This window comes from Mustelus asterias, chromosome 6, assembly GCF_964213995.1.
Source record: "Mustelus asterias chromosome 6, sMusAst1.hap1.1, whole genome shotgun sequence".
In the NCBI taxonomy this organism is placed as follows: Eukaryota; Metazoa; Chordata; class Chondrichthyes; order Carcharhiniformes; family Triakidae; genus Mustelus; species Mustelus asterias.
The window spans coordinates 104,013,584-104,028,291 of NC_135806.1; positions in this window are offsets into that span (position 1 = coordinate 104,013,584).

Sequence of the window (14,708 nt, forward strand, 5' to 3'; positions counted from 1 at the left end):
GATTATGCTGGCTGCTTTTCTGAGGCAGTGGGAAGTGTAGATGGAGTCAATGGATGGGAGGTTGGTTTGTGTGATGGACTGGGCTACATTCACGACCTTTTGTAGTTTCTTGCAGTCTTGGGCAGAGAAGAAGCCATACCAACAAAGAACAAAGAACAAAGAACAGTACAGCACAGGAAACAGGCCCTTCGGCCCTCCAAGCCTGTGCCGCTCCTTGGTCCAACTAGACCAATTGTTTGTATCCCTCCATTCCCAGGCTGCTCATGTGACTATCCAGCTAAGTCTTAAACGATGTCAGCGTGCCTGCCTCCACTACCCTACTTGGCAGCGCATTCCAGGCCCCAACCACCCTCTGTGTAAAAAACATCCCTCTAATATCTGAGTTATACTTCGCCCCTCTCACCTTGAGCCCGTGACCCCTCGTGAACGTCACTTCTGATCTGGGAAAAAGCTTCCCACCGTTCACCCTATCTATCCCCTTCATAATCTTGTACACCTCTATTAGATCTCCCCTCATTCTCCGTCTTTCCAGGGAGAACAACCCCAGTTTACCCAATCTCTCCTCATAGCTAAGACCCTCCATACCAGGCAACATCCTGGTAAACCTTCTCTGCACTCTCTCTAATGCCTCCACGTCCTTCTGGTAGTGCGGCGACCAGAACTGGACGCAGTACTCCAAATGTGGCCTAACCAGCGTTCTATACAGCTGCATCATCAGACTCCAGCTTTTATACTCTATACCCCGTCCTATAAAGGCAAGCATACCATATGCCTTCTTCACCACCTTCTCCACCTGTGTTGCCACCTTCAAGGATTTGTGGACTTGCACACCTAGGTCCCTCTGTGTTTCTATACTCTTGATGACTCTGCCATTTATTGTATAACTCCTCCCTACATTATTTCTTCCAAAATGCATCACTTCGCATTTATCCGGATTAAACTCCATCTGCCACCTCTCCGCCCAATTTTCCAGCCTATCTATATCCTGCTGTATTGCTCGACAATGCTCTTCGCTATCCGCCAGTCCAACCAAACTGTGATACAACTAGAAAGGATTTACTGAGGTATTTTTTTAAAAAAGATTCACGGGACTTTGCTGGCAAAGGCAGATTGCTTATTTGCCCTTGAGGGACAAATCTTCAGCACTACAGTAGGGATATTGTCAGGCTCTTTGCTGTATCCAGTGCCCACAGCTGTTTCTTGATACCAAGTCTAGTGAATCGAAGTGGCTGAAGACAGGCATGGACCTCAGGAGGAGATCTGGATGTATTCAGCAAATAGAAGGACTTGGTGGATGGTTAGTCTGGGAAAGGGTGTGTAAATAGTTTGAGTCATGTTGAGATCAAGAAGGAACAGGTATTGGGGTTCTTGAGAAACATTAAGGTAGACAGGTCCCCAGGGCCTGATGGGATATACCCCAGAATACTGAGAGAGGCAAGGGAGGAAATTGCTGGGGCCTTGAGAGAAATCTTTGTATCCTCACTGGCTACAGGGGAGGTCCAGAGGATTGGAGAATAGCCAATGTTGTTCCTTCGTTTAAGAAGGGTAGGCAAGAATAATCCAGGTAATTACAGGCCGGTGAGCCTTATGTCAGTGGTAGGGAAATTATTGGAGAGGATTCTTCGAGACAGGATTTACTCCCTTTGGAAGTAAGTGGACGTATTAGTGAGAGGTAACATGGTTTTGTGAAGGGGAGGTCGTGTCTCACGAACTTGATCGAGTTTTTCGAGGAAGTGACAACGATGATTGATGAGGGTAGGGGAGTGGATGTTGTCGACGTGGGCTTCAGTAAAGCCTTTGACAAGGTCCCTCATGGCAGACTGGTGCAGAAGGTGAAGTCGCATGGGATCAGAGGTGAGCTGGCAAGGTGGATACAGAACTGGCTCGGTCATAGAAGTGGAGATGCCAGCGTTGGACTGGGGTAAGCACAGTACGAAGTCTCACAATGCCAGGTTAAAGTCCAACAGGTTTATTTGGTAGCACAAGCCACAAGGTTTCAGAGCACTGCCCTTTCATCAGGTGAGTGGGAGTTGTGTTCACAAACAGAGCATATATAGGCACAAACTCAATCATGTAAATTGAGTTTGTGTCTATACATGCCCTGTTTGTGAACATAACTCCCACTCACCTGATGAAGGGGCAGTGCTCCGAAAGCTTGTGGCTTGTGGCTTATGCTACCAAATAAACCTGTTGGACTTGAACCTGGTGTTGTGAGACCTCTTACTTGGTCATAGACGACAGAGGGTAGTAGTGGAAGGGTGCGTTTCTGAATGGAGGGCTGTGACAAGTGGCATTCCTCAGGGATCAGTGCTGGGACCTTCGCTGTTTGTAATATATATAAATAATTTGGAGGAAAATGTAACAGGTTTGATTCGTAAGTTTGCGGACAACACAAAGGTTGGTGGATTTGCAGATAGCGATGAGGACCATCAGAGAACACAGCAGGATATAGATCAGTTGGCGACTTGGGCGGAGAGCTGGCAGATGGTGTTTAATCCAGACAAATGTGAGGTAATGCATTTTGGAAGGTCTAATACAGATAGGAAATATACAGTAAATGGCAGAACCCTTAAGAGTATTGAAAGGCAGAGGGATCTGAGTGTACAAGTATACAGGTCACTGAAAGTGGCAACGCAGGTGGAGAAGGTAGTCAAGAAGGCATACGGCATGCTTGCCTTCATCGGCCGGGGAATTGAGTTTAAAAATTGGCAAGTCATGTTGCAGCTTTATAGAACCTTAGTTAAGCTGCACTTGGAATATAGTGTTCAATTCTGGTCGCCACACTACCAGAAGGATGTGGAGGCTTTGGAGAGGGTACAGAAATGATTTACCAGGATGTTGCTTGGTATGGAGGGCATTAGTTATGAGGAGAGGTTTGAGAAATTTGGTTTGTTCTCACTGGAACGATGGAGGTTGAGGGACCACCTAACAGAAGTCTACAAGATTATGAGGGGCATGGACGGAATGGATAGTCAGAAGCTTTTCCCTAGGGTGGAAGAGTCAATTATTAGGGGGCATAGGTTTAAGGTGCAAGGAGCAAGGTTTAAAAGAAATGTATGAGGCAAGTTTTTTACACAGAGGGTGGTGGGTGCCTGAAACTCACTGCCGGGATTGGTAGTGGAAGCAGGTACGGTATTGACTTTTAAGGGGCATCTTGACAAATACATGAATAGGATGGGAATGGAGGGATATGGTTCCCGGAAGGGTAGGGGGTTTTAGTTCAGTTGGGCAGCATGGTCGATGCAGGCTTGGAAGGGCCTGTTCCTGTGCTTTAATTTTCTTTGTTCTTTGATGAAACATCAACTCACTTTCTGGCTGGAGATGGTTGCATTCAGCTGGACTCTGCCATCATGGAGGATAGCAATCTCTGTGGAGACTCCATCTCCAGTTTTTTTTAAATTGTCCATCACCATCACTTGTGGCATGGCTACAGAGATTTGATCTGTTTAAAGTTTATTTATTAGTGTCACAAGTAGGCTTACATTAACACTGCAATGAAGTTACTGTGAAAATCCGCTTGTCACAACACTCTGGCACCTGTTCAGGTACACTGAGGAAGAACTTAGCATGGCCAATGCACCTAACCAGCACGTCCTTTGGACTGTGGGAGGAAACTGGAGCACCTGGAGGAAACCCATGCAGACACAGGGAGAATGTGCAGACTGCACAGTGACAGTGAACCAAGGCGGGAATCAAAATCGTGTCTCTGGCACTATGAGGCAGCAGTGCTAACCACCTAGCTACGTCAACAATACAACCGTGCCGCCATCCGATCCTTGGATTGTCAAATTATTTCACTCTGTTCTGAATCAATTTGCATGGTATTATTGCCACACAGTACAATGGAGGCCACCCTCAGAGTAAAGATGGGACTTGCTCCCTGCAAGGATTATGTAGTGGTCACTCCTGGACAGTCCTGGACAGATGCACCTGTGACAGGTACACCTCTGAGGACAAGATCTAGAATGTTTCTTCCTCTTGCTGGTTCCCTCACCACCTGCCACAGACGCAGTCCAGCAGCTATGTCCTTCAGGACTCAGCCAGTTCGGTCAGTAGTGATGTTCCAAGCTACTTGTAGTGATGGACATTAAAGTCCCACCACCCAGAGTACATTCCACGCCTTTGCCACCCTTAGTGCTTCTTGCAAATTGTGTTCAACATGGAGGAGTATTGATTCATAGGGGGGAAGGGGGCAGCAGGTGGTAATCAGCAGGAGGTTTTCTCACCATTGCCCCGATGCCATGAGATTTGATCACTTGATGGGATCTGGAGTCAATGTTGACCACCCCGAGGGCCATTCTCCTCCTCACCCTCATCACCTCTTGTCCATCTGTCCAGCAACTGGGTTAATACATTACCAGAGATGGTGGCATCTGGGGACATTGTAAGTTATGGATTGATGAGCCATGTTTTAAGTTTATTTATTAGTGTCACAAGTAGGCTTACATTAACACAGCGATGAAGTTACTGTGAAAATCCCTTGTCACCACGCTCTGGTGCCTGTTCGGGTACACTGAGGGAGAATTTAGCATGGCCAATGCACCTAACCAACACACCTTTCAAACTGTGGGAGGAAACCAGTGCACCTGGAGGAAACCCGCGCAGACACGGGGAGAACGTGCAGACTCACACAGACAGTGACCCAAGCCGGCTATTTCCTGACTATTCTGTGGGACAGCTCTCCCCACTTTGGAAAAGACCCAAGGTGTTAGTGAGAAAGACTTTATCGGGCTGGGCTGGGTGTTTTTCTGTTGCGTCTGAATCCAATTATTACATCAATGTCTTTCTGGTTTTATTATTATACTTTGTCACCGCAGTTCAGTACAACTACAAGGCTTGCTGGGCCATTTGAGAGGACTGTGGCGAGCTGGCCACATCGTTGCGGGTGTGGAGTCGGACTTGGCAAAGACACGGGATTTCCTTCCCAGTGGAGCAGATGGGTTTTGACAAAAATCTAGTCGTTTGGCGGTCACCAGTACTGAGACCAGTGTTAAGGAATCCTGTCATCGAAGAACCTGCAGTTTCAAAGTTGCAAGGTCCACTCAATTCTAGGAGAGGCATTTTTAACCTTAATTTTCTCGTGAAGTTTTGAGACTAAAGGTAACGTTTGCTTTAAGGGTGGAGTGGGGGAACTGGAGAGCGTGTGTTGTTATTGGTCCCTGCTGCACGGTAACTCACATTTGCCAGTGAAAGTTTGATGTTGAAACCGCTTTCAGTGCCGATAGTGTGCGGATTTCCTGGAGTTACTTCACCTCTTGGCCTCAGGGACTGGGCTGCGGTCACTGGCCGCCCCTCATTACTCTCTGGGTGGGTGGCCTTCCCCCGGCAGGTCCACGGGTCATTGTAATCCCATTCTAATCAAGCTGTCATCGAGCTGTCGCACTAACTGTATGCAACCAGTCTCATCGGAAGAAAGTGAGGACGTGCGATTGGGGATGCCGATGATGGGAGACGGGCAGAAGTGAACTGCATCAAAGTGAGGAGCAGAAACCTGGGAATTGTCTGGGCGGTGGGGGGGATACAGAACCATCGGGCAGAGAGGGGAAGCGAAATACAGAATAAGGGCAATGTCGAAGAATCAAAACAAACAAGGTGGAAATGTAAACATCAGAACACAAATCCAATATTAATAACAGCTATTAACACGTTTTCCATTTTAATTTGCTCTTTCCTATTGTTCCACAAGTGCCTGGGCCCTTCCATACTGTGCTGTTGGTGGCACAATGGTTAGCACTGCTGCCTCACAGCACCAGGACCCAGGTTCAATTTCGGCTTGGGTCACTGTCTGTGCGGAGTCCACGCATTCTCCCACGTTCTGCATGGGTTTCCTTCGGGTGCTCCGGTTTCCTCCCACAGTTTGAAAAACGTGCTGGTTAGAGGCATTGGCCATGCTAAATTCTCCCTCAGTGTATCCGAACAGGCGCCGGAGTGTGTCAACTAGGGGATTTTCACAGTAACTTCATTGCAGTGTTAATGTAAGCCTACTTGTGACACTAATAAATAAACCTAAACTTTAAACAAACAGGCAAACTGAATGGGAAGATGGGGACAGAGAGAACATCATGCCCTAATAGCCCATGACCACATGCTGGTAGTGAGGGAAGCTGACTGCGTGTGCTGCAGGCCAGACCAGGAAGGCTGGGGCATGGACGAAAAGAAATTGGTTTAGGTTGGAGGGTCACAGTTTTTTTTTAACTGGTCGGTGCAACATCGTGGGCCGAAGGGCCTGTTCTGCGCTGTAATGTTCTATGTTCTATGTTCTATAACTGTTTTCCATAGAGAAAAGGTAAACACGGATTCCTCTCCTAAACTGATCACTCACTCTCGAGAACATTTAACTTCAGTTAGTTATTGTCCAGTGGTCCAATCCACTGGCAGTGATATAGAATATCAATGCACTAAAGACTAAGGGTAGTCTTGTGGAATACTGGGTAAAGCCACTTTCTCTGAGATAGAAGCTCTGGGTAAAGTCCCACTCCAGCACTCGATGCTTAGAGAATGTAATAGGGCCAAACAGGTTGAGTCACAATCTGCAGATCCTTCCAACATATGCCAATGACAGATAGTAAGGGTGGGAGAGATTTCTGGTCATGTAATGAAATGATTTGGAAGCTCTACCAACACTATCCAGACCAAAGCATGCCTGCAAAAAAATACATATTGCCACAATAACTCTGATTCACTTATACCACACCACCACTAATGCAGAGGCCCAGGCTAATGCTCTGGTTCAAAAGGGTTCAAATCCCACCACAGCAGCTGGTGGAATTTAAATCCAATTAATTCAAAAAATCTGGAATTGAAAGCTAGCCTCAGTAATATTGACCATGAAATAATCATTGATTTTCACTTTTAAAAACTCATCTGGTTCCTTTAGGGAAAGAAATTTGTCATCCGTACCTGGTCTGGCCTATATGTGACTCCAGACCCATAGCAAAGACTCTTACTTGCTGCCTGAAATGGACTATCAAGCTACTCAGTTGTACCAACACAATACAGAAAAGTCAAAGTGGAATGCAATGACCTACCGTTGACAACACATCTAGCTATGTCAACAATACAAAGTCCTCCTTAGTAACATCTTGGAGTTTTTGCCAAAATTAGTCCTAGAGACTAGTCAAACAACTCCTTTACATAGTCATACTCACCGAATCATATGTAACCATCAGTGCCCATGAAACCTCCATAACCCACTATCCCTTGTAGCTGGTACAGTGGTATACAATCGGGAGGGAGTCATCATTATGCTCAGTGTGCTCAACATTGATTCTGAATCTCATGAAGTCTCATGGCATCAGGTGAAACATGAGCACGGTAAGTTCCTGCTGATTACTACTTACATTTCCTTCCTCACCAATGCCAATGTGGAAGTTTGCCTAGGTTATGTCTTGAGCACAAAATAAAAGACAAATCCAATCCAGCCAGTTACCACCCTATCAGTCTACTCTTGATCATCAGCAAAGTGATGGAAGATGTTGTTGACAGTGCTACTCAGCAGCAATTACTCAGAAACAACCTACTTGCTGATGATCAGTTGGATTCTGCCAAGGCCACTTGGCCCTTTATAGCTTTGGACAAAACATGGACAAAAGAGCTAAACTCGAGAGGTGAGGTGAGAGTGACTGTCCTTGACTTCAAGGCAGCATTTGACTGGATATTTGGTTTGATTTATTATTGTCACATGTACTGGGATACAGTAAAAATTATTGTTGCTTGCACGCTATACAGGCAAAACATACCGTTTGTAGAGTACATAGGGGAAAAAGAAAAGGATAGGATGCAGAACATAGTGTTGCAGTTACAGGTAGGGTGAACAGAAAGATCAGCTTAATAGTATGGCATCAAGGAGACCTAAAAAAACTGAGGTCAATGGAATTCAGGGAAAATTCCCCACTGGTTGGAATCATAAATAACACATGGCAAGATGGTTATGATTATTGGAGGTCAATCATCTTAGTCACAGGATATCACTGCAGAAGTTCCTCAGGCCCAACTATCATCAGCTGCTTCATCAATGACCTTTGCTCCATGATAAGGTCAGAAGTGGGGATGTTTGCTGATGAGTGCACAATGTTCAGCACAATTTGCAACTCAGATACTGCAGCATCCTGTGCCCATATGAAGCAAGACAAGCAAGACCAGGATAACATTCAAATGGCAAGTAACCTTTGTGCCCTACAGGTTCCAGGCAATGACAATCTCCAGTAAGAGAGAATTTAATTCTCGTCCCTTGACATTCAATGGCATTACCATCGCTCTCCACTTGCCTGAATGAGTGCAGCTCAACACCATTCAGGACAAAGCAGTCTGCTTGATCGGCACTCCATCTCCACCTTAAACATTCACTCATTCCACCACTAACGTACAGTGGCAGCAGTGTGTCCCATCTACAAGATACATTGCAACGACTCATGAAGTTTCCTATAATAGCACCTTCCAAACCTGCAACCTCTACCGCCTCAAAGAAAAAGTGCAGCAGGTACATGGAAATACCATTATTTGCAAGTTCCCCTCCAAGCCACACATCACTCTGCCTTGGAGCTATATTGCCATTCTTTCACTGTCACTGCGTCAGAATTCGGGAGCCCTCTTCCTAACAGCACTGTGGGTGCACCTACAACATGTGGACTGCAGCGGTTCAAGAAGGCAGCTCACCACTACCTTCACAACGGCAATTAGGGATGGGTAATGAAAATGTTGGCATGGCCAGTGACTCCCACATCCTATGAAAGATTTTTTAAAAAATCCATGTTGAATCACTTGAAATCAATCGATGTGTTTTCAGCAAACACAGTACTGAAGTTCATTGACCTGCATTGAAGACATCTCCAAACAGACCGTGGTAAAGTGTTACTCACTTCACTATTCTGGAGGTTGCCCACTTCACTATTCTGGTACCAAACAGGAAAATAAGATGAAAACTCATAGCCTCAGTCACAACAATTAAATCCACTTAGTACCTTTGAAAATGAGAAGCAATCACAAGCAAGTTCCTGTGTCAAAAATGGTAAGATACTTTAGTGTGCTTTTTCTTAATTAATAAGATCAGCAAACACTCAGAGGTGTCCCCATTGTCATCAAATAAAAGTCTCTCCTTTTAAAGTGCCACAACAAATAGAAAAAATAAACCATAAAGCAAAGGAGCCTTATAACTTAAATTAACATTATAGACTGTGCCAACCCAAAAGTCCAGTTCTGCAATGGCTACTGGTAGCAAAATGTCACGGGATCCCCGTAGATTCTGCAAGCTCCTTCCTCCAAGGCTGCCCTGGCACGGCCAAGTCAATGGATGAGCAGCAGTGAATTGAAGGAGTTACCACCATATGGGTTCATCTTGTTCATAAAGGTGGCAGAAATCATTTTATTGTATGTTTATGATTTACAGATCTGAACAGCATTTTACTGTTGTAATAATGATTATTAAATGATTATAAAATATGTTTTCTATTCCAACTAGAGGGGTATTCATGGAAATATAGATGTCCTATGCATATTTTGCTGGTGTCTGTCTAGATGAATTTGGACTCATTGATACTTGTTCTCTAAATTTTTGGTCATATGCACTCATGAAATGGTGACTATTGCTGGTTGAATATCAAAGATGTTTTTCACCTATTGTTATTTCTACATCTCATTTAACAACTATTCTCCATTTTACATCTGATAGTTAAATGAAAGATGTATATTCTTTAATTGGTGAGAACGACCACAGTTCATTCATATCTGCAGCATTTGTGCTTCATAGACCTGATAGAAAAATGTACCCTTTTTGACGCTATGGGCCATTTAGTTTGGTGGGATGAATTTCTATTTATGCTCCCACTCTAGCAAGGGTAAATGGATCTTCCAAGGTCTGATTGTTTGGAAATCAATCTGGCAGAAGTGGCGTGCAGGGAAAGCAAAGAGTTTAGCTTGGTAAAGGAATATTTATCCCCCACCACACTTTGTTGGTAATGATATCATGCATCACTGAGTCGGATAAGGTGTGGATTAGTCTCACAGTGCACTATTGTTTTAACTTTTATTCCAAAAGCGTAACACTTACATTTTCCATACTTGTAGCAATGAATCTTCACTGTGCAGACTTAAATTGAATGACAACATTTAATACAGTTCTGTTCTTTGCCCAACACGATGAACAGCAAGGCCATTCACTGTAAGGATCAGTCATTTGATTTCATATTAAACCAGCTTTGCGATGTTTGGTAGTTTGCAGCATCTGGCTTCATAAAATCATAGAATGATATAATTGAAAAGCAGGTCATTTGGCCATTGTACCTTTGCCAACTCTTTGAAAGAACACTCCAATACCTCCCCCTCCCCTGCTCTTTCCCTGTGGCCCCGCAAAATCTGCCCCTTCAAGTATTTATCCAGTTCCATGTTGAAAGTTACTAATGCTTCCACCACTCTTTTAGGCAATGCATTTGGTACGGACAGGATTTGTGTAGTCCCTTCCAGTGCATGATCAGGATATTTGTGTGAGGTGTGTGCATTTCCTTACCCTCAAAGTGATTTTTCTTAATTTAAAATAAATCCCAGCAGCAAGCTTTCTGATGGTTTTTAAAAATAAGAGAAAGTTATTTAGTATCAAACACTTGTCCTAGGTGTTTGAACACAACGTGCGGGATTTTATGACCTCGCTCAGGCGAGGCTCATAAAAAATCCCGCCCAAGGCCAACAGAGCCGTTCTGCGAACCTCAACCGCCCCAATTCCAGGGTGGAACGACCATAGATTGCTCATCTTACTCACACTGTCACACACAAAAAGATTGGAGACAGATGAAGTTAAAGCAGTAATTATAAAAATTGAATTAATAACTCAGTCTCCCTGTCGATGCAGGCCTAATGTCTTCTTAGTTGCGTTGATACTTTAGTTTGAGTGAAGGTCTTTTAGAAATAAAGGATTCTCATGAAGCTGCGAAGCCACTTGTTGACAAATAGCCAGGAGGTTGATTCCCTGGTGGATGTGGAAGCTGGTATAAGTACAGTACTTTGCGCCAATGGAAGACTTTCAGCTGTGATGGTTCAGCTGTTTCAGATGTTTCCTGTTGCTCTTGAAATTCCAGTAGTGTTGCGGCCGGTGTGAGCTGGTTGTTCTTCCAGAGACAGTCTCTTTGAAACTGTTATAGAGTGTTATAGTAAGCATCTTCCTATTTGAATGTATATGCTAATGTCTTTAGCAGGTGTGAGCATGCTCAAATAACGTCATCAGTAGCGCGGGCTATTGCAAGGTTTGTCTTACCACGAGGGATCTGTGTAACGAGCGGCCTCCAGTTCAGTGTTCGTGATGTATCGCATTTTGATATTTTCATAAGGAAAGAAGATTGAATATCACAATACATTCAACTATCTTTTTGTGGCCAAGTTACCACATCTTTTTGGCGACCAGGAGAAAATGGCAAAATGAAAAGAAAAAGAAAAATTCGAGGTTCAGCATGACGCTCTGAAGATTTGCACAGCGAGTAGCTAGTTTGCGATGTGAGCAGCGGTCAAGAGCTTTGATCAGCAGGTTCATGAATTTACTGACAAAAAATAGGATAGCAGCACCATGACTATGTTTGTGACTATCAGTGAGCTTGTGGAAGAGAACAGGGAATGGACTGAACATGTGGAAAGATTAGAACACTTTTTCTTGGCAATTGCAATTGCAGATGAGGCTAAAAAATGCTCAATTTCCCTGAGTGTGTGTGGGGCGAAGACTTACAAGCTAGCGCAGAATTTAGCAACACCACGGAAACTGGCAGACATTCTATTTGTGGGTTTAATTGCACTCATTCAGAATCAGCGCAACCCTAAGCCCTCAGTGATTGTTAAGCGTTTCAAGTTCCATAGTCATTTTCGAAAAGAAAAACAGTCTGTAGCTAACTTTGCTGCTGAATTAGGTCAGCTCTCGGAACATTGTGAGCTTGGAGCAGTATTGGAGGACATGCTCTGGGACAGACTAATCTGTGGCATTAATGAAGACAGCATTCAGCATTGTTTGTTTGGAGAATGTCCACTGACTTTCAAGAAGGCTCTAGAAATTTCTCAGGGCATGGAAAAGGCTGCCAGCAATGCAAAAGATATTCAAATGGTCAATGTCGATGCACAGGCAGGTGCAATGCATTAAGTAAAGAAAAAAGCTGCAAGCAAGAAGGTGAAAGCTGTGGAATGTTTCAGATGTGGATGAACACACTATGTATATCATTGCATATTTATGGATGCTGCCTGTCACCATTGCAACAAAAAGGGTAATTTAGCTAAGAAATGTCGGGATGCTAAGAGCAAGTCAAGGAGTAGCAGGGAAATTCAGATTTAAAAAGCCTCAGTCAGCTACGCATCACCTGGAAAGCTCAGAGCAGGGAGTGGCGAATTCTCACAATATGTTTAATGTGAGTGAGGGATAGATGGAGCCTATCTATACCACAGTGGAGGTCAATTGAAAATAAATCAATATGGAGGTAGTCATGGGGGCCTCTGCATCTATAATTAATAAGGAGACCTACAGGAAGACTTGGGGCTCTAAGCAGGTGCCAGCCCTCACTCAGGTAGGGATCCAACTTCAGACATACACTGGAGAGTCCATACCCTTGCTTGGGGCATTAGAGGCAGCCATTGCATGCACAGCCATGAAGCAACAGCATGGCTCCTGCTGGTAAAAGGGAAAGGGTCTAGTTTACTAGACTGTGACTAGCTCAGTAAAATTCCATTGAACTGGGTTGAGATTAAGCACACACGGGTGACAGAGGATGTCATTCAGGAATATGCTGAAGTTTTCAAAGATGAACTGGGTACATTGTGTGGCACTACAGTTAAGTTGTTCGTAGATCCTCAGGCTACTCATTTTCTGAAGCCCAGGTGCTCTACACTATGAAAGGCAAAGTGGAGGAGGAGTTTGAACAGCTGCAAAGGCTTGGAATCATTGAGCCCATTCAGTTCTCACGTTGGGCCGCTCCAATTGTTCCTGTTCCGAACAGTGATGGCATGGGGCACATATGCGAAGATTAAAAACTTCTCATTAACCAGGCCTCCAAGATGGATGCTTACCCGTTGCCATGGGTGGAAGCTCTGTTTTCAACCCTCATGGGAGGCAAGATATTCTCAAAACTTGGCATGAGCCAGGCCTACCAACAGCTTTTGTTGCAGGAGGACTCAAGACAGTATATCACAAACAATACTCACAAAGGTTTGTTCAAATACAACTGACTGAGTTTTGGGGTTTCCTCCAGTCTGGAGATTTTTCAGAGGACAATGGATAATCTTAGAATCCCTACAGCACAGAAAGAGGCCATTCTGCCCATCGAGTCTGCACCGACCACAATCCCACCCAGGCCCTACTCCCATATCCCTACATATTTACCCACTAATCCCTCTAACCTACGCATCCCAGGACACTAAGGGCAATTTTAGCTTGGCCAATCAACCTAACCCGCACATCTTTGGACTGTGGGAGGAAACCGGAGCACCCGGAAGAAACCCACGCAGACACGAGGAGAATGTGAAAACTCCACACAGACAGTGACACAAGCCGGGAATCGAACCCAGGTCCCTGGAGCTGTGAAGCAGCAGTGCTAACCACTGTGCTACCGTGCCGCCCTGTTGCAGGGGATTCCTCAGGTAGCAGTTTACCTGGACGGCATTCTGATCACAAGGAAAATTGAGGAGGAGCACTTCAGCAACTTGGATCAAGTGTTAAAGGGATTTTCAGCGGCAGGTCTGTGCCTGCAGCATAACAAGTGCATTTTCCAGGCACAGAGTGTGGAATATTTGGGTCACAAAATCACAGTACAGGGTTTGTCCCTTGTGGAATCCCAGGAGTGTGTCTGAGGTCAGGTCATTTCAGGGCATGGTAAATTACTATGGGAAGTTTCTGCCAGACCTTTCCAAGTGTTGGTGCCATTGTATCTGCTGCTTCATAAAGAAACAAAATGGAAGTAGGGGTCAGCACAAAAGAAAGCTTTCAAGGATATGAAAGCACTGCTACAATCAGCTAATCTGCTGGTTCACTTTGATCAAGACAGAGAACTCATTCTCTCATGCAATGCCTCGCTCTACGGTGTTGGGACAGTACTCTCATCTGATGGAGGACAGGTCATCCTTCCTTGTTCCTGACAGTCTCTGGAGTCAAGAAATATGGCGGCGTGTTGTCCTTAGGCTTTGTAAAGAGTTCAGCCAATGGCAGGTGTGAAATCCATCAGTGGACTTGTCCAGCCATGTTCCCTGGTCACCTCATTTCAGAGACTTCCAGAGCCGTGGCCAATTTGAGGATCAGGTTTTTGCAGAGGTGTGGAGGGGGGGCGGGAGGGGGAGGGGGGGGGGGAAGTTAAGTGGGCGTGGAGTGGGAGGTCGCCGTGGATAATTTTCGTGCATGGGGGGTAGGGGGGGCTTTAAAAATGATGCCCTGATTTCAAAAAATGAAGTTACGAGTGGAGCAAGCTCAATCAGAGCTTGCCCTGCCAGCATGGCATCGTGGGACCTGCCTCTTGTCATTTATTAACTATGTCCGGGACGATACCGCGGAGAAAGCTACCGTTGGTGCCGACAGCTTCAAACCCACTTTTCCCGCCTTTACTGATATTCGGGAAATTCCAGCCTATTTATGAAATAATTGTTTCCGATTGCCTTTTAACAGCCTTTTTCATCTTGTTTTGCTACCTTCCAATATTATGTACATATATCCCTTATAAATGTATATAATAAGGGCTCGTTCGGCCCTTCAAAATTATATT